The sequence below is a fragment of the Chrysemys picta genome, chromosome 5 (assembly GCF_011386835.1).
Source record: "Chrysemys picta bellii isolate R12L10 chromosome 5, ASM1138683v2, whole genome shotgun sequence".
NCBI lineage: Eukaryota > Metazoa > Chordata > Testudines > Emydidae > Chrysemys > Chrysemys picta.
In genome coordinates, this window is record NC_088795.1 from 6,963,602 (window position 1) to 6,988,309 (window position 24,708).

The following is a 24,708-nucleotide window of genomic DNA, read 5'->3' on the forward strand; positions in this document are numbered from 1 at the left end:
AATAAATCTAGGCTTGTGTGTCCTGTAATATTTTAGTCTCATTCCAGTGGTTGGTTTTAGTGTGCAGGTGTTGGGTAGTGTGGGTGGCTTTTGCTATACAGGAGGTCAGAGCAGATGCTAGAGTGATTCCCTTGTGGCCCCAACTCTGACTAGTTACTGAATAAAAAGGTGGGACAGTAGAAACACAAATGATGCAGAGCTGTCTCAGAATCAGGGCATGATATACCCAAGTCTGTTGTGCTGCGAAAGGCTAAGGAAGGACCCTATGATGTGCACTGCCCCTCAAACCTAGGACCGCTTTTATATCCACTCCTGGCCCAAGTAAGGGAGGTAAGAGTCATTCTAGGTTGAGCCATACTTCCTATGGCCCCAAGCAGCCTCTTTGGGAACTGTGGCACTCTCCCTAGGAACTGCAAGGCGGTAGGGTAAGATGCTGGCGCTACGTTATGTGAGGATTCACCTTATGCTGAAGGAATTCCTGGTTAAACCAGCTTTATGGTCCTCTTGGTCTACCAGAGCACCATGACAGGGCCATAGTGAGGGATAAGAGCTAGTCCTTTGAATTCATACTTTGGAGATGAAATAAAGCAGCAGGAATTATTGCAAGCAACTAGGACCGTGAATTGCTCAGAGGTCACTGTTGCTCTGCATGGGTTCTCATTGCCCAGTAAAGATCCATGTTTTGTATGCAGTGCTCCTAGCTGGGGAGGAAGGGTGGTCACTAGCCTAGTTTGTTGGGGGGGCTAGGCTGGGACTCAGAAGTCAACAATTCCTTGCTTGACCATCGACTTCTTGTGTGAGCTTGGGCAAGTCGCTTAGGCCAGATCCTCAGACAGATTTGGGTACCTGACTCCCTTTGAAATCAAGAGAAGGATCTGCGTCTTGTTCAGTCTGTGCCCCAATTGCCCATCTGCAACATGGGGGTAATAGCACTTCCTTTCCTCACAGTGGTGTTTTGAGAATAAGCATGTTAACGACTGAGGTGCTCCAACACTGCAGTTATGGAGACCACGGAGTGTCCTTGATGGCATATCAGCATGGCGCCTTGGTCATCGCTCTAACATCTAGGTCAGAAAATTGTGGGATCAAGTCTGTGCTTGGGAGGGGCAAACTGGTTTGGCTCAAATGACAATTGACTCCAGCTGTTGTTCAAAACTCAGATTTGAACCTGTTTGGAGGACTGAAAAATGCTGTTTTTTTTTACATGCAAGTGTTAACATTTTTAATGCACCTTCAGGTGGCAACTCTCATTACTACTGACCTGCCAAAGTCATGAAGCACCGCACCTCCTGCCTCTCCTAACACAAATATTTGTATTGTTCTTTAAACCTGATAGCTAAACCAAGCAGAGTGCCAGCTCCAACTCACAGCATGTCTCTCTTAGACGTTCTCTTCTGCATGTCATCACCTGCTGAAACTGGAAAACCTTCCAATTTTCTTTCCCATCTCTCTTGCTTGGCTTGAGAGGAGGCATTGATGGAGGACTCCAGCCATTGCACAAGGCATTCCAGGCAGTCTCAGCCCCTTTCAGGAGCCAGTGAGCTAGAGCCAGCCCTCTTACTGAACTTGAGGGGCACACCTGTGCCCAGCTCAGGGCCAGGCATTCCCCAAAGAAAGGTACCCAGAACGTGCCTCTAGGTTGCCTTGGAGATGTGTACTGGTCGGGCTATGACATCACATACAGCTCCACACAGTTGAGGGCTTAGATAGATTGTTGATGGGGAGTTTTTCCTTCCCTCAGAAGCATCAAGGAAAGGCCACTCGCAGAGGCCAATCTTGGACTTGATGCAGCCTGAAATCAAGTCCGACAGAGCCTGTAGGACACACAAACCAACTGGAATGCCAGGGGAGCGACAGGTTGTGCCTGATGCCGAGGGCTGGATTCTCCGCTTGCTTAAGCTAGTTTGACACCAGCTGTTTTGCTCCATTGACTTCAGGGGAGCTGCTCTTGATGTAGACCAGGGTAAGTAAGAGGAGAATCTGCTTCTCTCTTTGGTGTTAGCTGCATACTCTTCCAGCAGCGGCTTGGCCCCACACTCGCCCAACAGTGGTAGCTCCTCTCCCATTTTCCTGCTGCAAAGCATTGCAGCGCCATTCACTCCCATTTGGCCAGGTTCCCCCTCCATTCCCAGAGTGGAGAGCTGAGCCCAGCCCCACGGGACAGGAGCTGCTGCAGGGTGACTGCAAAGCAGGTATGCTCTGCAACACTCCCCATATGGTCCTCCCCTCCCTTCCAGCCCCAGTATCTCCACCCCCACGTAGATAAAATGAAGACCACAAAATTCCTGAAAAATCAAACAAATTATATATATCACCCCCCTCCATCTTGCTCCTTGGAGCAACTAGCTCATCTTGCTAGGAGTTTCAACTAAGCAGTTGAATTTAGCTGTTAATAAATATATTTTGTGACTGTTCTAATTGCACTGTAGAGTCTTCAGTAACATCTACTCCATAGATTGTATAAAATCCTCTATATAAGAAACTTTTCATTTATGTCTGTACGCTACAGACATATTTGTGCAGAACAAAGTGATCATACATGGCCTATCCCAAGCTGTTATGATTTGGGAAATACGCTCAGTTAATTAAACCAAGGGCAAAAGACATCTGCAAAGCACTTTGGCAAAATCTGTAGAGATTTCCAACCCCCCTTCCCCTCCCAAATCTGTAGGCTTCCTAAAGCAGGGATGATGCTTTTCATTTTCTATTCTATTTGCCTTTATTCATATTTTAATGCTAGGTAATACCATATGAGACAAGCAGGATAATTGAAAAATATTCATTGGCTTATTAAAGTGAATTGCCTTAGCTACTGCAAAAGTTTAAGAGAAACTTTTATGCAAACTTTACCGTTGGCTCAACTCAAAGCCCATTAAAGTCGATGGAAAGACTCCCATTAACTTTGATTGGCTTTGGATTGGGCATGAGTGTAACATTTTGTGTGTGTGTGTGTGTGTGTGTTTTTTTAAGCTGGCATCCTGATAATCCTTCCTTTTATCTTAATTTTCAAGAGAGAAGCAAATTTCTCATTCATCACCATAACCCAGATGCTATTTTCGTAGTCTGGACCTGTGGGGTGAATTGTAACAGGCCATCCTTTATCTGAGGCTTCACAGCCAAGCAGGCTAAGGCAGCACCGTAGCTGGAGGTTCTGGTGCAGTGGTTGGTACTGAAAAGGTTAAGAGTGTTGCCCCTTAAATGTTCATAATTAAGATTGAAAATCTTGCAGACCACTCTGGTAGGGGGGGGGAGTTTTTCTTTTCTCTTGGTGTGATTATTTCAGCCTCCCTGCAGACTCAGAAAGTCAGCAATTTACACTACGATAGTTATTTTCACAGCCAGAAAGTGTTTTCTTAAGTGAAAGCTTAGAGGCTGTAGAAAACAGGAAATCCCTGGGGAGGCCCTAATTTCTCAGAATTTGCAGACTTTTCGCAGCTGCAGATTTTGGTGGTGCCTGGGCATGACCTTTTGAGATATCTGTAAAGCTGCAATAGTCTAATCACAACAATAATTAATAATGCTTTACTTATAGTGTGTAATTTGTTTATATCTTACATCTGGGCTCTCGAAGGACTTTACAGACCTTCATTAATTAGCTCTTCCAGCCCCTAGTGAGGTGTGTAAGGGCTATAATGCCAGTTTTACAGATGGGCAAACAGAAGTCAATGGACTCCTGAAATCACCCACTAACTCCATCTTTAACCCTCTCCAGCCTCCTTAGTAACTGGTAGAGAGAGCATTAGCAAAGGACACCCTAGCCCTATCAATGGTTTCTCTGCTGTCTTAGCAATGTCTCACTTTGTCCCTCAATCAAGGGATGAGATGAGTTCCTGAAGCCTTTGAAAGGGTGTAGCTTACTCCCTCACCTCAGACCTGGTTAGCAACTGTGGCAGGTGGGTTGGAGGGATAGAGCGAAGGCCAACTTGCTCCCAGGGGAAGGGTATCTAGAGAAGCAAGGACACACCAGACCCAGATGGAAGATCAAACAGTGGGTGCAGGACATCATGTCCCTTTACCACCTGGCTTGGCCAAGGGTACATCTACACTACAGGGGGGAGTCGATTTAAGATATGCAAATTCAGCTATGTGAATAGCGTAGCTGAATTCGGCGTATCGCAGCCGACTTACCCTGTTGTGAGGACGGCGGCAAAATCGACTTCTGCGGCTTCCCGCCGGCGGCGCTTACTACCACCTCCCCTGGTGGAGTAAGAGCGCCGATTTGGGGATCGATTGTCGCGTCCCAACGGGACGCGATAAATCGATCCCCGAGAGGTCGATTTCTACCCGCCGATTCAGGCGGGTAGTATAGACCTAGCCTAAGTGAGGCACTAGTCTAGCCCTAACGCTCAACTGCCATTGAATTGAGTAAAAGGGATTGGGCCCGACGTATTATTGTGAGTTTACTGATTCATACAGTCCACTAGATCGTTCTGTGGCCGTTTGCTTTGTCGTTTCTACAGCTGGTCAAAATGATTCCTTTGGAATTAGGGATTTCTAAAAAATGAAAAATAGCCTTTTTCTAAAGGAGAATTTGTCACAGAAAATGTGCATTGCCTAGATATGTTGTATTTTTTGATTGAAAAAAGGAAAACCTGAAAAATGTTCAAAACTCAAGAGCGATGCACCAACAGTTTCTCTGAGCCCCCCACCCTAAAAATCCCATGAAAGAGTTTGAAAAAGCTGAAAAATCTTTTTTTTTCACAGAATTTGACATAAACTACTTACCACTTTCTAACCATCTGAAAATAACAAACATCTTCACGCGTCTATTTTTCATTATCATTTGTATTGCCATAGTGCCAAGAGCCCTAATCGTGAACTAGGACCCTAGAGTGCTAGGCGCTGTACAAACACAGAACAAAAATGGTCTCTGTTCCAAAGAGTTTGCAATCAAAATTTTTAGTCCTAGTCTTGTTTATTATCTTGAACACTGCTGCATATTTCACAATGCTGTAATATTATTACATTCCTGACATCAAGAGAGTTCTACAGTTGTCAAGATTCCTTTCAAAATACTATAGTAATTGCTAGTATGTTTTTCTTGCCAGCTACAGAATGTCTGTAATCTGCTTCTTACAAATGACTGCTCCCTGGGTGGGGGGAGTGGGGGGGGGGGAATAAATCATATATATATATTTTGGAACCACTGTTGATTCAATACTTAGAAAATGCATTGGTGGTAATATTGGCTATAATTCTCTTGAGATAGATTAATTATAAACATGTAGAGAGGCAATCAGGAATCTGCTCTTGCTGTGACATTGAACAAAGAATACCAAAGAGAAGGGAAGGGTGGCTTGAATTCAAACTAAGGCCTATAAAAACAACAAGGAGTCTGGTGGCACCTTAAAGACTAGCAGATTTATTTGGGCATAAGCTTTTGTGAGTAAAAACCTCACTTCTTCGGATGCAAGGCCTATACTATACAAGTACTATAAGGCCTATAATACTTCCAGAGGCCAGATGGCATACAAAAGAGTGTTAAGGACCCATTGTTGCAACAGGGGAGGGGTGTTGGCTTGAACAAATAAGAAATTAGAGCGTTATGCTCCAGGGCCTGCTAGACCATCCCTTTCCCTAATCATGGCACACTATAAATGCTGCATCAAAACAAACAATAGCATCACCCAAGCCTAAGGAAGCAATCAGATAGGGGGAGGGGCTACAAGGCAGCTTCTTTTGTGACATTCAGATGAGCAGGAGGCAGAAGTGGCATGGAATTACTGCAGGTCCTTTTCGTTTATTAGTTGCCTGTAGGGGTTGGGGGTTTGGGGGAGCGGAAGCAGAAAGAACAGGTATATAGAGATTAAGACCAGCATTTTCAGAAGTGGCCACTACTTCTAGCGGCGGCAACACATGGGGGGGTGGTATGTGTCTCCCCCCCACCCACTGATTTCTTGCTTGGCTTGTACTGAGCATGTGCACATGGACTGAGCATGCTCAGTAAAACTGCCGAAGCCGGCTGCCCTCACTCTGTCCCCCTCTCCCTCCCACTATCAGCAGCCACAGGTTGCCTCTGGCTTCTAGGAAATACGTCTACAAAGCAAAAAAAACCCTGTGGCACCAACCTCTCAGAGCTCTCACCTGACTCAGGCTTGTGCTGCGGGGCTACGAAGAGCCATGTAGACATTCTGGCTCAGGCTGGATCCCGGGCTCTGAAACCTGGCAAGGCAGGGAGGGCTTTGAAATGTGGGTTCCAGCCCAAGCCTGAATGTCTGCACCAAGAGAGCCACAGGAGTCCAATCAGTTGACCCAGGGTGAGTCTCGCTGCTGTGGGTTTGTAGCTTTTGGCTGTGTAGACATACCCCAAGAGCCTTCATTTCTGGTTGTTTGAAATTTCTTTTTCACATGGATCTTGGGTCACAAATGGGGGTCACAGAAAGTCATGGGCTACTTCTGGGGAGGTGGACGTAGTTGGTTTTGAGCTAGTGCATGTCATTAATACAGAAGAGAAGGTGTGCATGTGTACATGCTCACTTCAGTTGGGGGATAACAGAGTTAATGAGCACAGTAAGTGGTGTCACGTACGCCTATGGGATGTGATTGTGTAGCTGTGATTACACAGCACATTTTTTTCCCTTGTGTTGTTTTATCTGTCTCTAGCACCTCCTGGACCTCCAGCCTCTTCCACTTTCCCCCCCTTTTTGTCTTTTTCCGCTACAGGTTTTTCCCCCCCCCTCCTTAAATCCGTTGTAGTTGAAGGGCTGAATTCTGCTCTGATTTCAATGAAATTATGTGAAGTGCAATTCTACCTGTAAAATGAATACTACTCCTCCTGTTTAGAAAAACATCTTGGCACTTTGTTTTCAGAAAGAAACATGCTGGTGTGACTTTTGTGGCAGAAATTCCACCTTTTGGGAGGGTAGAATACAATATTTATCTGGATATTCTAGCTGGCTTTATTTCTTTTTTTAATGTCCGCTGCCGATGTTCAGAGGTTTGGAATATTAGAAATAGTCCCAGGGGAACTGAATTAATGGGCAGAGTGCAGGTTTGGTGGCTAAAGGTGCAGGAGACGTGCACCTTATTCCATGGCTCTGCAGTTTATCATGTAATTTCACTCCACACATCTAGCAATATCCCTAACCTCTGTTTGGGGGCATTGATTCATTACTGCCTCTGATGGGGAGAAGTTTGAAGAAGACTAGAAAAGGGCAAATATAGTGCCCATCTATAAAAAGGGAAATAAAAACAACCCAGGAAACTACAGACCAGTTAGTTTAACTTCTGTGCCAGGGAAGATAATGGAGCAAGTAATTAAGGAAATCATCTGCAAACACTTGGAAAGTGGTAAGGTGATAGGGAACAGCCAGCATGGATTTGTAAAGAACAAATCGTGTCAAACCAATCTGATAGCTTTCTTTGATAGGATAACGAGTCTTGTGGATAAGGGAGAAGCTGTGGATGTGGTATACCTAGACTTTAGTAAGGCATTTGATACGGTCTCGCATTATATTCTTATCGATAAACTAGGCAAATACAATTTAGATGGGGCTACTATAAGGTGGGTGCATAACTGGCTGGATAACCGTACTCAGAGTGTTGTTATTAATGGTTCCCAATCCTGCTGGAAAGGCATAACGAGTGGGGTTCCGCAGGGGTCTGTTTTGGGACCGGCTCTGTTCAATATCTTCATTAACGACTTAGATATTGGCATAGAAAGTACGCTTATTAAGTTTGCGGATGATACCAAACTGGGAGGGATTGCAACTGCTTTGAAGGACAGGGTCATAATTCAAAATGATCTGGACAAATTGGAGAAATGGTCTGAGTTAAACAGGATGAAGTTTAACAAAGACAAATGCAAAGTGCTCCACTTAGGAAAAAAAATCAGTGTCACACATACAGAATGGGAAGAGACTGTCTAGGAAGGAGTACGGCAGAAAGGGATCTAGGGGTTATAGTGGACCACAAGCTAAATATGAGTCAACAGTGTGATGCTGTTGCAAAAAAAGCAAACCTGATTCTGGGATGTATTAACAGGTGTGTTGTGAGCAAGACACGAGAAGTCATTCTTCCGCTCTACTCTGCTCTGGTTAGGCCTCAGCTGGAGTATTGTGTCCAGTTCTGGGCACCGCATTTCAAGAAAGATGTGGAGAAATTGGAGAGGGTCCAGAGAAGAGCAACAAGAATGATTAAAGGTCTTGAGAACATGACCTATGAAGGAAGGCTGAAAGAACTGGGTTTGTTTACTTTGGAAAAGAGAAGACTGAGAGGGGACATGATAGCAGTTTTCAGGTATCTAAAAGGGTGTCATAAGGAGGAGGGAGAAACCTCTAAGGATAGAACAAGAAGCAATGGGCTTAAACTGCAGCAAGGGAGGTTTAGGTTGGACATTAGGAAAAAGTTCCTAACTGTCAGGGTGGTTAAACACTGGAATAAATTGCCTAAGGAGGTTGTGGAATCTCCATCTCTGGAGATATTTAAGAGTAGGTTAGATAAATGTCTATCAGGGATGGTCTAGACAGTATTTGGTCCTGCCATGTGGGCAGGGGACTGGACTCGATGACCTCTCGAGGTCCCTTCCAGTCCTAGAATCTATGAATCTATGAATCTATAAGTTCAATTAGTGAATCACAAGCACGGATCATACACAGTGGAAATCAGAGGACTCAGATGGCGTCTTGTGGGTTAACCAGCAATTGTTGCTGTAGTGAAAGAGAACAGTTACCGAAGCTGCCTAACCACATCAGAGAGGCATATGCTGAGCTGCCGGGCACCACAGGAGTCTGCCCAGAAGGAGATGTACTCTTTAATATTCAAGATCTGATTAAATCATTGGAATCTTTCCAATATGCAAGCAGCACAAACTTTCAGCTGTGTTGTTTATTAGGAGCAATGGAACTGATAGGGATATCACTTACCCCAATATACTGCAAGGGATGTTTTGAGAATGCCATTTGGAATTTGAGGAATGAAATTCACTCATTAAGGAGCCTGATCCGAAGCCCATTGAAATCAGTGGGAAAAACTCCCATTGAATTCACTGGGCTTTCGATCAGGCCTTAAGTCACTGCAAAAATGGTATTCAGCCAACAACAAATCGCAAATGCCTTTTAATATTGAGCTTCTGATCATTTCTACAATTTCCCTACGCTGTTTTCTCCACCCTTTGGGATGTTTTTCAACAAGTTTGAAGACCTTTCGGTTAGAAGACCAGGTGCTTTTTGTATGTTCTCTATGGTTATTTCTACTGCTTTGTCTTTTACTGTTTTTTGCTTCTCTCCTTTCCACCTACCCTTTCGCTAAATATAGGTATCTTAAATATGTAGGAGAAAGAAAGGCAGTTAAAAAAGAGGCAAAGAATACCGAAATCAAGATACTGCATGTACCTGGCAAGCAATTACAGCATTGCCACTTTTCTTAAGAGATTCAAGCCAAAGCCCTGATCTTGCAAAGACGTGCACCTTTTCGACTTCATGAAGTAGTCCCAGTGATATCATTCTTCTCATTCCCTCTCAGTGTTCCTGTGTTGCTTTCAAGTACATCATTGTCCATTGGAAAAGTCATCTCAGCTGGGGTGGTAAAGAAAAGTTTCTCATTTCTCCAGTGTCTTTAGGTGCATAGATGATCTCTGAGCGAAGTTCTCCTTCTGAAAATGCTTGATGTCATGGAAGTTCAGGGCTGAAGCTTTGAAAGAAATACATCTTGCTATTGTTGAATTTGAGCTTTCCAAGATGATAGAATCATAGGACTGGAAGGGACCTCAGGAGGTCATTTAGTCCAGTCCCCTCCATTCATGGCAGGACTAAGTATTATCTAGACCATCCCTGACGGGTGTTTGTCTAACCTGCTCTTAAAAATCTCCAGTGATGGAGATTCCACAACGTCCCTAGGCAATTTATTTCAGGGCTTAACCACCCTGACAGTTAGGAAGTTTTTCCTACTATCCAACCTAAACCTCCCTTGCTACAATTTAAGCCCATTCCTTCTTGTCCTATCCTCAGAGGTTAAGAAAAACATTTTTTCTCCCTCCTCCTTGTAACAACCTTTTATATACTTGACAACTGTTGTCTCCCCTCTGTCTTCTCTTTTCCAGACTAAACAAACCCAGTTTTTTCAATCTTCCCTCATAATTAATGTTTTCTAGACCTTTAATAATTTTTGATGCTCTTCTCTGGATTCTCTCTAGTTTGTACACATCCTTCCTGAAATGTGGCACCCAGAACGGGACACAATACTCCAGTTGAGGCCTAATCAGCGCAGAGTAGAGTGGAAGAATTACTTCTAATGTCTTGCTTACAACACTCCTGCTAATACATCCCAAAATGATGTTAGCTTTTTTTCAACAGTGTTACACTGTTGACTCATGTTTAGCTTGTGGTCCACTATGACCCCAGATCCCTTTCCGCAGTACTCCTTGCTAGGCAGTCATTTCCCATTTTTTATGTGTGCAACTGATTGTTTCTTCCTAAGTGGAGTACTTTGCATGTGTCCTTATTGAATTTCATCCTATTTACTTCAGACCATTTCTCCAGTTTGTCCAGATCATTTTGAATTTTAATCCTATCCTCCAAATCACTTGCAACCCCTCCCAGCTTGGTATCGTCTGCAAACTTTATAAGTGTACTCTCTATGCCATTATCTAAATCATTGATGAAGACATTGAACAGAACCGGACCCAGAACCAATCCCAGCAGGACCCCACTCGTTATGTCCTTCCAGCATGACTGATAACTACTCTCTGGGAACAGTTTTCCAACCAGTCTTGCACCCACTTTATAGTAGCTCCATCTAGGTTGCATTTCCCTGGCTTGTTTATGAGAGGGTCATGCGAGACAGTATCAAAAGCTTTACTAAAGTAAAGATATACCACATCTACTGCTTCCCCCCTATCCACAAGGCTTGTTATCCTGTCAAAGAAAACTATCAAGCTGGTTTGACACAATTTGTTCTTGACAAATCCATGCTGACTGTTATGTATCACCTTATCTTCTAGATGTTTGCAAATTGATTGCTTAATTATTTGCTCCATTATTTTTCCCGGTATAGAAGTAAAGCTGACTGGTCTGTAATTTCCCGGATTGTCCTTATTTAAACTTTTTATAGATTGGCACTATATTTGCCCTTTTCCAGTGTTCTGGAATTTCTCCAGTCTTCCATGACTTTTCAAAGATAAATGCTAATGGCTCAGATATCTCCTCAGTCAGCTCCTTGAATATTCTAGAACGCATTTCATCAGGCCCTGGTGACTTGGAAACATTTAATTTGTCTAAGTAATTTTTAACTTGTTCTTTCCCGATTTTAGCCTCTTCTGATCCTACCTCATTTTCACTTGCATTCACTATGTTAGATGTCCAACACCACCAGTTTTCTTGGTGAAAACCGAAAGAAAGAAGTCATTAAGCACCTCTACCATTTCCTCTTGTTATTTCCCGCCCTTCATTGAGTAACGGGCCTACCCTGTCCTTCTAATGTATTTGTAGAATGTTTTCTTGTTACCCTTTATGTCTCTAGCTAGTTTGTTCTCATTTTATGCCTTGGCCTTTCTAATTTTGACCCTACATACTTGTGTTAGTTGTTTATATTCATCCTTGGTAATTTAACCTAGTTTCCACTTTTTGTAGGACTCTTTTTTGAGTTTTAGATCATTGGAGATCTCCTGGTTAAGCCAGGGTTGTCTCTTCCCATACTTCCTATCTTTCCTACGCAGTGGGATAGTTTGCTCTTGTGCCCTTAATAATGTCTCTTTGAAAAATTGCCAACTGTCTTCAATTGTTTTTCCACTTAGACTTGCTTCCCATAGGATCTTACCTACCAACTCCCTGAGTTTGCTAAAGTCTGCGTTCTTGAAATCCATTGTCTTTATTGTGCTGTTCTCCCTCCTACCATTCCTTAGAATCATTAACTTTACCATTTCATGATCACTTTCACCCAATCTGCCTTCCACTTTCAAATTCTCAACCAGTTCCTCCCTATTTTTTGAAATCAAATCTAGAACAGCCTCTCCCCTAGTAGATTTCTCCACCTTCTGAAATAAAAAAAATATATGTCCAATATATTCCAAGAACTTGTTGGATAATCTGTGCCCTGTTTGTTATTTTCCCAACAGATGGCTGAGTAGTTGAAGTCCCCCATCACCACCAACTCCTGTGCTTTGGATGATTTTGTTAGTTTTTTTTTTTTTTTAAAAAAGCCTCATTCACCTCTTCTTCTTGTTTAGGTGATCTGTAGTAGATCCTTACCATGACATCCTTGTTTTTTATCCCTTTTATCCTTACCCAGAGATTTTGACAAGTCTGTCTCCTGTTTCCTTCTCAACCTCAGTCCAAGTGTATGCATTTTTAATATATAAGGCAATAGCTCCTCCTTTTTCCCCCTGCCTGTCCTTCCTGAGCAAGCTGTACCTTCTATACCAATATTCCAGTCATGTGGATTATCGCACCAGGTCTCTGCAATGCCAACTATGTCATAGTTATGTTTATTTACTAGCATTCTGAGTTCTTCCTGCTTATTCCCCATACTTCTCGCATTAGTATATGGACATCTAAGATACTGATTTGATTCTCCCCCCACCCATGTCTGTCTTCTCTCTCTCCTTTTTCCATGCTACAACAGCCCATGGGTTTATGATGGGTTTTTCTTGTCAAAGGCCAGTAATTTGGCCAACATAGAGCTTAGCTGTGCTTGAGTCCAATGGGTGCCCAATGGGGTCACGTTCCACAGAAGCAGAGGAACTAAGGCCTTAGTTCAAATTATGAGTCTTAAAAGATTTCACGCTGATGTGTTCAGGTTCTCAGCCTTGACACACTACATATTCCATAGTGGATCTTCCTCAATGATTTTCTGCATCGATGATTCTGTAATGTGCTGTTCATAGGTGGCAAGGCCTCCCCAGTGGTCGTGAAAAGGGTAGTGAGATCCATGTTGCCAACATCAAGGATAATGAAAGGTACGAGATGAGAGCTCTGGACTTTTATTCACTGACTCTGGTGCGGCTTTGTCCTGGACACCCGTTGGAACAAATATGGGGACGGGATGGGGAGAGCTGGCCCTTTAAAGTTGACCTCCACTGGGTAGCTGGAGCCTAGATTCTAGAGAGTCTAATCCTGGCCCTGACAAAAGCTGCTATATTTTCAGAAAGAAGGCCGCGTTGACTGCCTGACTCTCACTCATTAAACCCCACCCCACCCCCCCGAGTGACACAAGTTAAGAGCTGGTGTGGACATCGTTACGTTGGTGGGAGAGATTCTCCCACCAACGCAGCTGCTGCCGCTTGCGGAAGTGATCTGATTATGCCCACGGGCAAGCTCTCTTCCATCGGCATAGAGAGTCTTCACCAGAAGCGCTGCATCACTATATGTATAGACAAGCCCTGACCTTTCAAAAATGGTGAAACAGTTCTTAAACCATGTGTCCTCATGCTGTAAACTTTATTTAACTGTTGTGGTGACTGTCATGTGCATTTGCACATGCTACATACATTGAATTCCCCTGCGGCTCTCTGCTGCTCCGTGCAATTGCAGAATGTCTCTTCCACTGTTAAACGTTGAGTGTCACTCGTCCACAGGATGATTCGCTGTCCCAGACTTCTCTCTGATAACAAAGCGCAGATGCAACAAAATCCCGTCAAGCAATTTGCCTGCCGTCTTTGCTTTAGCTTGTTAGAAACAGAAGGCTGCATTCTGCCACCAGCCTTAGTGTTGTTCTAACCCAAGTTAGTTTGCTCAGAGGCATCTGTGAGCGTAACATGGAGATGCAACTCTGTGCACGGGGACTGGAGAATGCCAGGGAAGCAGAGCCGCCAGAACGCCTATGAGTTCATTATTATTAGTTCTGTATCCCCACAAGTCTACTCCCCATGAATATTTGATAAAGCCCGAGAAGGTCACTACAGCTTGTTACTGTACATATGGCATTTCTGCATTTCCCTGCTCTGTGTGCGTGTGTGATTTTTTTTTTTATCTTTTAACCATGGCACCCAGCCAGCTCCTTGTCTCTCTTCCTCCCGCTCCTTGTTAATTCTGAAAACAGAAAAACAGGCGGATTTTATTATTCATTACAGGCGAAGAGCTGCATGTATTATGAGAAATTCTGACTCTGAACCCATCTCATGTTTTGTTGGGGTGTGTTTGGATCATTATGGAAACAAGTTGGGCCATAACAGTTTTTGGTGGTTGTTACTATTTCGATGACTCTAACCGTGATACTGGAGTGTGGGCTTACATTAGGGTAGGAGAATTATAATTCTTTTAGACTAGAACAAATACTTTGCCGTTAGGTTTCAGCTTTTATCCATGGATCTCAGTGCCTTACGCAGAGCCCAAGGTCCAGTGTACTCCAGCAGTGGAAACTACAGGTTCCGGACTCCAAACTGCTGCACACTGGGAGAACTTCCTGGGGTTCCTGCCAGCTGGTCCCCTCCGCCCTCCCAGCAGGACTGAATCTGGGAGCATGGGGCAAGCAAGCTGAGCAGAGGCGGCTGGACTGTCATCCTGTTCTGTTTCCTTACAGAATACAAAGTTGTTTCTGGTGGTGTGGGTGAGTGGGTCTGGTCTGAGGGGAACACACACTGACATGCACTGCAGAGCACTTTGAGGAGCCCAGTTTCCCAATATTGTGTAAAAAAAGCCCCAAGGCAGACTTACCCTGTCCTGCACAACCTCATACTGGGCCGGTGAACAGGAGCGGCAGAGGGTTACACAGGTATGAATGAAATCTCACCACAGCCGTAGAAGGGAAGGAAGCATTATTTTTACCCTCAGTGCACAACGGAGGAAACTGAGGCATGGAGAGAGGCAATCACCCAAGACGGTGCACAAAATGGAAGAGCTGAGTGTATCCCAGAGGGTGGCTTCCCAGTCCTCTGCCATTAGGAATGCTTCTTTTAGCCAGCCGAAGGGCACTACTGCTGCTGTTTGCAGCTGAAATAGCCTTTCAAAACCAAACTTTTTGAAAACCTCCCCAAACACAACTCACGTCTGTTGCCCAGCAAGGTGGGCGCACTGCACCATGGCATGTTGCCTGAGATAGCTTCAGCAGTGAACTGATTGCCCCAGTGAGTATCTCTCCATAGTCCTGCAGACAAACGTCCCTGGGGAGTGACAGCAGAAGCTGGGAGCACGGGAATGCCTTATATAGGGAGCCCAGAGGAAGTGGAAATCAGTAATGGGGAGTATTGGGGAGAGAGAGAGGTGAGAGAGAGAATAACTGACTGGAAACAGTGAGGCTCAGAAAAAGGCCTGGGTCAATGAGAGAGGAGTGGGGAAGATGGACCCAGACAGAATGGCTGAGGGATATGGCCCTGCAAAGCTATCTCAGGCAAGGGGCCAATGGGACTGCTGTCCTGCCTTCTCTTCTTCTGTTGGTATCAATGTTAACCTGCAGCACGGGGATTTATGAAGCCAGATTGCCCACAGACCATTCCTCACTCTTTCCTGTGAAGACATTGCAGCTGTAGGGCACTGCTCTGATTTCAGATGCTGAGGGCATGTCTTGTGTGTTTTAGCTGTTCTTTAGCTGGCATAATGCGAAGCAGTTGGCTGTTCATTTGTCCGATGAACCTATTAAGTTCAATAGCATTATTGTTGGCAGATAATGAAGGGAAAGTCGTCTTCACAGGAGAACTGGTATCTTTGGTGGCAGGGGCTGTGCCTTTAAGGGCTGAGGTTCCCAGACAAAGAGTCTGGACGGGGCATGGTGAAGCTCTTTCTCTGCACAGCCAGTTGGAGCCAGACACCAAATAAAGCAGAGCTCTTGCAAGCCCTTTAAGCACCAAACACTACCCTGTCCACCTAGCTGACTGCTGTGAGAACCAATCCCAAAAGGATGTTGCCAATGTCCTTCTAAGGTTGCTTCGGTCACAGCATTTGGAGTCTGCTGGGAAATTGCAGCTCCACAGAAAACAAAGGGCCCCCTTGTTCACTACTTCTATAGTGCTGCATGTTGTGTGCCTCTGTCTGTGCTCGAGCTATTCAGAGTGCAGCTGGGTGACATTTTTCATCTGAAACTTTTTTCGGCAAAACATGCAGATTCGGCAGTACCAAAACGTTTCACGAATTCAAGTCGGTTTCACCGAATTGTTTCAGTCAAAACAAGTAAGACCTAAAAATCAAAACATTTCACTTTTCAGTTCAAAGCAATTTTTTCTATTTCAAAACTTCCTTTAATTTTCTCCTCTTTAAAGAGTCAAGCTTAAAAAAAAAAAAAAGATTGGAATGACCAAGAAGTTTAATTTTGGGTCGAACAAACTATTTCATTCCACCTGAAACACATTAAAAAAACAACAACAACATCACTCTTTGATTCACCAACAATTTCAAACAGTCAGCACTTAGCAGGGTAAGGTCCTAATCCTTTGGGTTTCCTAGGGAGACTCCCAATTATGAGTGCTAGGACATAGACTGAGTGGAAGAACTCATTCCATGTGGACAACTGAACAAAGAGCTGATGGTTATTAGTTAAGGTCACTACTGAACTGGTCTGGACAGGGCCTACTCTGAAGTCACTAATCTAATGTAATCTGCTGAAGGAGAGGAGGGGGAGAGTGGGTAGGTTTGTTGAGTGAGAAGCTCAGTACTTAGGGGTTGATTTTCAAAGGCACAAATAGCAATTATGTGCCCAACAGCATTTGAAAATCTCCTTAGCACCAACGCAGCAAGGTGTCAAGCTTCTGACATGAGTAGTCTCAATGCAAATTGTGTGCTTACAAGTAGGCATGTGCTAGTATCGTACAAACTGGCCGTTTATTGACTGACCGTGAGATATTCAGATGTGGTTAGCATTGGTCTGACTCTGCTCCCTTTGAATTTGGTGAAGGTTTATCATTGATTTCAGTGGGAGCAGGATTTGACCCGCACTGAATGCTTTTGAAAATCCTCCCCTGGATGCCATCATGTGAAAGAAGTGCCTCCAGAATCCACTTTACAAGGGATGCTGAGATTGGGGAGTGCAGATCAAGCATTACAAGGACTTCTGGAGGTTGGGGTTTTACTTTGGTAACGTACTGCACAATTATTCATTTCAAATTGTCCAATGAATTCATTCCCTTTTCATCAGAAGTTCATGCTTTTAATATTGAATCAAATGAAAAAAAAATCAATGATACCAGATCACTGTGACAACGCTAAATTTCTCTTGCCAATATTTGAACATAAGGAAGAATTGTTTAAGGAAAGAATTATTCATTTCCAAAACGTCCTCATTTCCATGAGAGCTCATTTCTAGTATTTAATTAAGCGATGTTGTGAATGATATCATATCCTTATGGTAGAATGAAAAAGCCTCCACACCCCGCCTCATTGTTTTGAATATTTCAGCTAATTAGAGAAACAACACTTGTATGTAGGAAGTATTATCTAACATTGTAGAACCTAATTCCCGTTTTATTTCGGGGAGAGGAGAAGAAGAGAGGCTAATGGAGGAAGAAATGTTTAAATAAACAGCTTAGAATAAGTACAGATGCTCAAATGAGTCTTTTTATTCATGAGGCAGAGGTTCATCCCACGATGGAGCCTAGATTTTCTCTCGCTTACTATCCTCCTTTGGATTGTTGGAGCATAGCGGAGCTTTGATTGAACACGTTTTCTAGCATATGAATGGCAGATTACACATGGGCTGCAGAACAGTACAGAATAATCCAATGGCCGTGCCACTGGCTGGAAAGTACAAGCTAGTAAATTTCAAAGAGGGCCAAGATCATCCTCTTTCATGCAAAAAAGCACTCAAGGCACAAAAAATGGTGCTGAGGGCTAGGTGTGATGTTACCCAGTGACACCACGTAATAGGGTGTTTGAAGGGCCAGGCAACCTAGTGGTTAATGCACCTAGCCTTTGGCCCCTTGCCTCTCTGTCTGAGCTGTACAGGTGCCTCGTTCCTTATCCTAAGCCAGCAATGTTCTGACCTCCAGCTGCCTCTGGGCTTTAGCCCTTAGGGGGATGTGGCAGGGAGACCTGGGCCCTCCCTCTCCACTAGGTCCCAGCCCAGGGCGCTATGGGAAGCAACATGGGCAGACCTTCACTGCAGAGAGTCTGTCACCTCCATCTTGCAGCCTATCCACCACCTTTTGCCCGGGCTTCTGAGCCCCTTCTAACCCACTCCTCCAGCGACAGCATGCTCAGCAGGCCTGGAGGCTTGGGGTACCTGGGCCCAGTACTGCCTCCCACCCCCTTCAGGCCTGGTGTGGGGTCTGTGTACTCTGTCAGGCACCATCGCACAAGCTGTGCTGCTACAAAGGAGTTGTGGGAAGGTCTAGTGACACTCACTGGTGCACTGCCCCTCCCAGTAGCCTCCAGGACAGGGACAAGCTTGGTGGAGGGTGGGGAGTGTCAATGCTGGATAGGGTGGGAGCAGGTGTAGTCAGACTGGCTCTGTGCCCCGGCATTTCCCCACTGTCACAGGTCCCACAGGAGCGTAGCAGTGCGGTGTGTGAGTTAGAGCAGGCCGCAGGAGTGCCATAGCCAGCAGTACCCCAATCACAGGGAGAGCACAAGCTGCAACCCCTCACTTCCTGAGCTGGGCTGATGGTGGGAGAAACGTGACCGAAAGCTGGAGAGCGCTAGGCATGCTCTCTCGCCCTCCCTGCTCTGTGCCCTGGCCCAGTGGGAGCGGTTATGTCCAGTGGCGGGTAAGGAGCGGTGTCCGAACTGCCGTCGCGTCTCTTCATTTAATGCACTTGCATTTATCTCCTTCACTCATGGGAGAGGCCGGGCAGGATACAGCCATGCTTAGGGACCTCTCCCTCTCCCGTAGCCAGCCTACTGATGCCAACAGCCCAGAGTGGACAGCGGATGGTGTGGCAGCACTGTGCAGGCCATGGGGTACCGTAGATGGTGCCCGTTGCAACGTGGAGACAGGGACTCCACTGCAGGTGACTGACACTTCTGAACAGGCTGCTATAACCAGAGTCCCTGCTGCTAGCACATTGCATCGCCAGCCAGTGGGGCTGCTGTAGGCGCTCTGGGCTGGCCATGAACGCCGGCGCTGGAGGGCTGCAGGAATGCTCAGCAGTGCACAGCTCCTATGGGTGCTATTCCCCAGCAGCGCTCGGATTTCCAGCGCCACGAGCTGCGCAGACATGGGTTGTCATAACTATAAAGGGAAGGGTAATAGCTGTCCTGTGTACAGTACTATAAATCCCTCCTGGCCAGAGACTCCAAAATCCTTTTCCCTGTAAAGGGTTAAGAAGCTCAGGTAACCTGGCTGGCATCTGACCTAAAGGACCAATAAGGGGACAAGATACTTTCAAATCTTGGGGGGGGGAAGGCTTTTGTTTGTGTTCTTTGTTTGGGAGAGTGTTCGTTCTCCGGGAATGAGAGGGACCAGACATCAATCCAGGTTCTCCACATCTTTCTAAGCAAGTCTCTCCTATTTCAAACTTGTAAGTAAATAGCCAGGCAAGGCGTGTTAGTTTTCCTTTGTTTTCTCAACTTGTAAATGTACCTTTTACTAGAGTGTTTATCTTTGTTTGCTGTACTTTGAACCTGAGACTAGAGGGGAGTCCTCTGAGCTCTTTAAGTTTGATTACCCTGTAAGGTTGATTTCCATACTGATTTTACAGAGATGATTTTTACCTTTTTCTTTAATTAAAAACCTTCTTTTTAAGAACCTGATTGATTTTTTCCTTGTTTTAGATCCAAAGGGGTTTTGGATCTTGATTCACCAGGAGTTGGTGGGAGGAAGGAGGGGAATGGTTAATTTCCCCTTGTTTTAAATCCAAGGGGTTGGATTTGTTTTCACCAGGGATTTGGTGAAGGTTTTTCAAGGTTTCCCAGGGAGGGAATCCATTGAAAATGGTGGCAGCCGAACCAGAGCTAAGCTGGTAATTAAGCTTAGAAGTTTTTATGCAGGCCCCTACATTTGTACCCTAAAGTTCAAAGTGGGGATCTCAGTCCTGACATGGTGAATAGCGGTGGGATCATTTTAAACCCAAAAGCCAGTGAGATTTTTTTTTTCCTTCTAGCTGCTTGGAAAGCCGAGCTGGAAGTAGATAGATGCATATCTTATCTCTCCTTGCCTGAAGGCAGAGGTGTTAAGTTTTTTTTACAGGTCCTTTGTTAAGAGAAGGGTTCAATTAGCAAATGACTGGTAAAAGGTATTTACAAGCTGAATTGTTTTTTTTTTTTCTTTTTACATCCTCGGGAGTAGCTAGTTAGAAAGTTACTGTTAACTCTGCAGCAGCCAGAGCTGAGAGCTTCCCAGTTTGTCAACTGCAAAGGGGGTGACCCAGCACAAGAAAACAGGAAAATGACTACCAAAGAAGAAAAAGCCAAAGAGGAGGCCCACAAGAGAGAGATAGAGCTGAGAGACAGAGAGGAGAAAGCCAAAGAGGAGGCCCACAGGAGAGAGATGGAGCTAAAAGAAAGAGAAGAAAAAGCCAAAAAGGAGGCCCATGAAAGAGAGATGGAGCTGGAAAAAGCCAAAGAGGAGGCTCACAAGAGAACTATGGAGCTGAAAGAAAAAGAGATGGAGGAGAGAGAAAAAGAAAGGAAGCATGAACTGGAAGTGGCAAAAGCTAAGCAGGATGCACCAGCCAATGCTAACAACCCCCCTCCAGGTACCACTTCCCATCCCAGAAAATTCCCCATCTACAAGGCAGGCGATGATACTGAGGCCTTCTTAGAAAATTTTGAAAGGGCCTGCCTTGGATACAGCATCGCTACAGACCAGTACATGGTAGAGCTGAGGCCGCAGCTCAGTGGACCCTTAGCAGAGGTGGCGGCTGAAATGCCTAAGGAACACATGAACAGTTATGAACTTTTTAAAAACAAGGCCAGACTCAGAATGGGGCTAACACCCGAGCATGCCCGTCGGCGGTTCAGAGCCCTAAAGTGGAAACCCGATGTGTCATTTACCCGTCATGCCTACTACATTGACAAAAATTGTGATGCCTGGGTATCAGGAGCAAATGTTAAATCTCTGGAAGATCTGCTTTCCCTAGTAAAAATGGAGCAGTTTTTAGAGGGTGTTCCTGAGGAAATAGAAAGGTACATCCTAGATAGGAAGCCCAAAACTGTAACTGAGGCGGGGGAGATTGGAGCCCAATGGGTGGAGGTGGCAGAAAAGAAAAAAACTAGTAGCAGTTGGAGCGAATACCAGAAGGGGCAAGCCGAAACAAAACCTTACCACCGGGGACAACCCAAGGCCCCACCCACATCCCAAGGGAAACACCAGACGCCTTCTCACCCCACCACAGCAGTATCCACCAACCAACATCGTCCCAGTGATACCTTAGCAGGGCGATGTTTTAAATGTAATGAACTGGGACATATAAAGGCTCACTGCCCCAAGAACCCCAACCGATTACAGTTCATTACACCCCAATCACACCAAAGATCCCCAAACCCAGATGCCTCTCTCATACCCTCGGAGCGAAGGGAAACCTTGAGAGTGGGCGGAAAGAAGGTTACCGCTTGGAGGGACACTGGGGCTCAAGTGTCAACTATCCACCAATCCCTAGTGGACCCCAAACTCATCAACCCAGAGGCTACAGTGACAATTCAACCCTTCGTGTCACAATCTGTAACCTTGCCTACAGCCACGTTGCATGTCCAGTACAAGGGCTGGTCAGGAATGTGGACTTTTGCAGTCTATGACAATTATCCCATTCCCATGCTGCTGGGAGAAGACTTGGCCAACCATGTGAAGGTAGCCAAGAGGGTGGGAATAGTCACCCGCAGCCAGGCTAAGCAAGCTTTCACCCCCATCCCTGTTCCTGAGCCGTCCACCAGGGCCCCGTCTGTGTTACCGGAGACCCAGACAAAGGTGGTGGAACTGGATCCCCTGCCAACGACTGCAACAGCCGTAGTGGATCCAATCCCAGAGACCCAGCCAAAGCCAGTCCCAGAACCGGAACTGGCAACGCAACCAGCACCAGAACCATTGCCAGCCCTGAGTCCAGCGCTTGCAAACCCGTCTACAACTCCAACGCCAGAGGGCACCAGCGAGCCTGAATTGGCAGAAGCAGCAGATAACCCTACCCAAGAGGCTCAGCCAGAGCCTGAGTTACCACATAGTGCTCCAGCGGACAGCAGTTCACAGTCAATGGAAACAGCCCCAGCACCTGCATCGCTTCCAGAGGGACCAAGCCCCAGTCCACAGTCCAAGGAGGAACTGATGTCTCCAGCATCAAGGGAACAGTTCCAGGCCGAGCAGGAAGCAGATGACAGCCTTCAGAAAGCTTGGGCGGCGGCGCGGAGCACCCCACCGCCTCTCAGCTCTTCTAACCGATCCTGGTTTGTTGTAGAACAAGGACTTTTATACAAGGAGACTCTTTCTGGTGGGCACCAGGAAGACTGGCATCCTCAAAGGCAGTTGGTAGTTCCCACTAAGTATCGGGTAAAGCTCTTGAGCTTAGCCCATGATCATCCCAGTGGCCATTCTGGGGTGAACAGAACCAAAGACCGGTTGGGGAAGTCCTTCCACTGGGAGGGAATGGGCAAGGACGTTGCTAATTATGTCCGGTCTTGTGAGGTGTGCCAACGAGTGGGAAAACCCCAAGACCAGGTTAAAGCCCCTCTCCAGCCACTACCCATAATTGAGGTCCCATTTCAGCGCGTAGCTGTGGATATTCTGGGTCCTTTCCCAAAGAAGACACCCAGAGGAAAGCAGTACGTACTGACTTTCATGGATTTTGCTACCCGATGGCCGGAAGCAGTACCCTTAAGCAACACCAGGGCTAAAAGTGTGTGCCAGGCATTAACAGACATTTTTGCCAGGGTAGGTTGGCCCTCCGACATCCTTACAGATTCGGGAACTAACTTCCTGGCAGGAACCATGGAAAGCCTGTGGGAAGCTCATGGGGTGAATCACTTGGTTGCCACCCCTTACCACCATGAAACCAATGGCCTGGTGGAGAGGTTTAATGGAACTTTGGGGGCCATGATACGTAAATTTGTAAATGAACACTCCAATGATTGGGACCTCGTGTTGCAGCAGTTGCTTTTTGCCTACAGGGCTGTACCACATCCCAGTTTAGGGTTTTCACCATTTGAACTTGTGTATGGCCGTGAGGTTAAGGGGCCATTACAGTTGGTGAAGCAGCAATGGGAGGGGTTTACGCCTTCTCCAGGAACAAACATTCTAGACTTTGTAAGCAACCTACAAAACACCCTCCGACACTCTTTAGCCCTTGCTAAAGAAAACCTAAAGAATGCTCAGGAAGAGCAAAAGGCCTGGTATGATAAACATTCCAGAGAACGGTCCTTCAAAGTAGGAGACCAAGTCATGGTCTTAAAGGCAATCCAGGCCCATAAAATGGAAGCGTCGTGGGAAGGACCATTCACGGTCCAGGAGCGCCTAGGAGCTGTTAACTATCTCATAGCCTCCCCCACCTCCAACATAAAGCCTAAGGTATACCATGTTAATTCTCTTAAGCCCTTTTATTCCAGAGAATTAAACGTTTGCCAGTTTACAGCCCAGGAAACAGATGATGCGGAGTGGCCTGAAGGTGTCTACTATGAAGGAAAAAAGGATGGTGGCGTGGAAGAGGTGAACCTCTCCATGACCCTTGGACGTCTGCAGCGACAGCAGATCAAGGAGCTGTGCACAAGCTTTGCACCAATTTTCTCAGCCACTCCAGGATGGACCGAACGGGCATACCACTCCATTGACACAGGTAATGCTCACCCTATTAGAACCCCACCCTACCGGGAGTCACCTCATGCCAAAACTGCTATACAAAGGGAGATCCAGGACATGCTACAGATGGGTATAATCCGCCCCTCTAAGAGTGCATGGGCATCTCCAGTGGTTCTAGTTCCCAAACCAGATGGGGAAATACGCTTTTGCGTGGACTACCGTAAGCTAAATGCTGTAACTCGTCCTGACAACTATCCAATGCCACGCACAGATGAGCTATTGGAGAAATTGGGACATGCCCAATTCATCTCTACTTTGGACTTAACCAAGGGGTACTGGCAAGTACCACTAGATGAACCCGCTAAGGAAAGGTCAGCCTTCGTCACCCAGGCAGGGGTGTATGAATTCAATGTACTCCCTTTCGGGTTGCGAAATGCACCCGCCACCTTCCAAAGACTTGTAGATGGTCTCCTAGCGGGATTGGGAGAATCTGCAGTTGCCTACCTCGATGATGTGGCCATTTTTTCTGATTCATGGGCAGAGCACATGGAGCACCTGGAAAAAGTTTTCGAGCGCATCCAGCAGGCAGGACTAACTGTTAAGGCTAAAAAGTGTCAAATAGGCCAAAACAGAGTGACTTACCTGGGGCACCAGGTGGGTCAAGGAACTATAAATCCCATACAGGCCAAAGTGGATGCTATCCAAAAGTGGCCGGTTCCAAAGTCTAAGAAACAGGTCCAATCCTTCTTAGGCTTGGCTGGATATTATAGGCGATTTGTACCCCACTACAGCCAAATCGCCGCCCCGCTGACAGACCTAACCAAAAAGAAACAGCCAAATGCAGTTCAGTGGACTAATGAGTGTCAAAAGGCCTTTAACCAGCTTAAGGCAACACTCATGTCTGACCCTGTGCTAAGGGCCCCAGACTTTGACAAACCGTTCCAAGTAACCACAGATGCGTCCGAGCGAGGCGTGGGAGCAGTTTTAATGCAGGAAGGACCGGATCAAGAATTCCATCCTGTCGTATTTCTCAGTAAGAAACTGTCTGAGAGGGAAAGCCATTGGTCAATCAGCGAAAAGGAATGCTATGCCATTGTGTACGCGCTGGAAAAGCTACGCCCATATGTTTGGGGACGGCGTTTCCAACTACAAACAGACCATGCTGCGCTACAGTGGCTTCATACCGCCAAG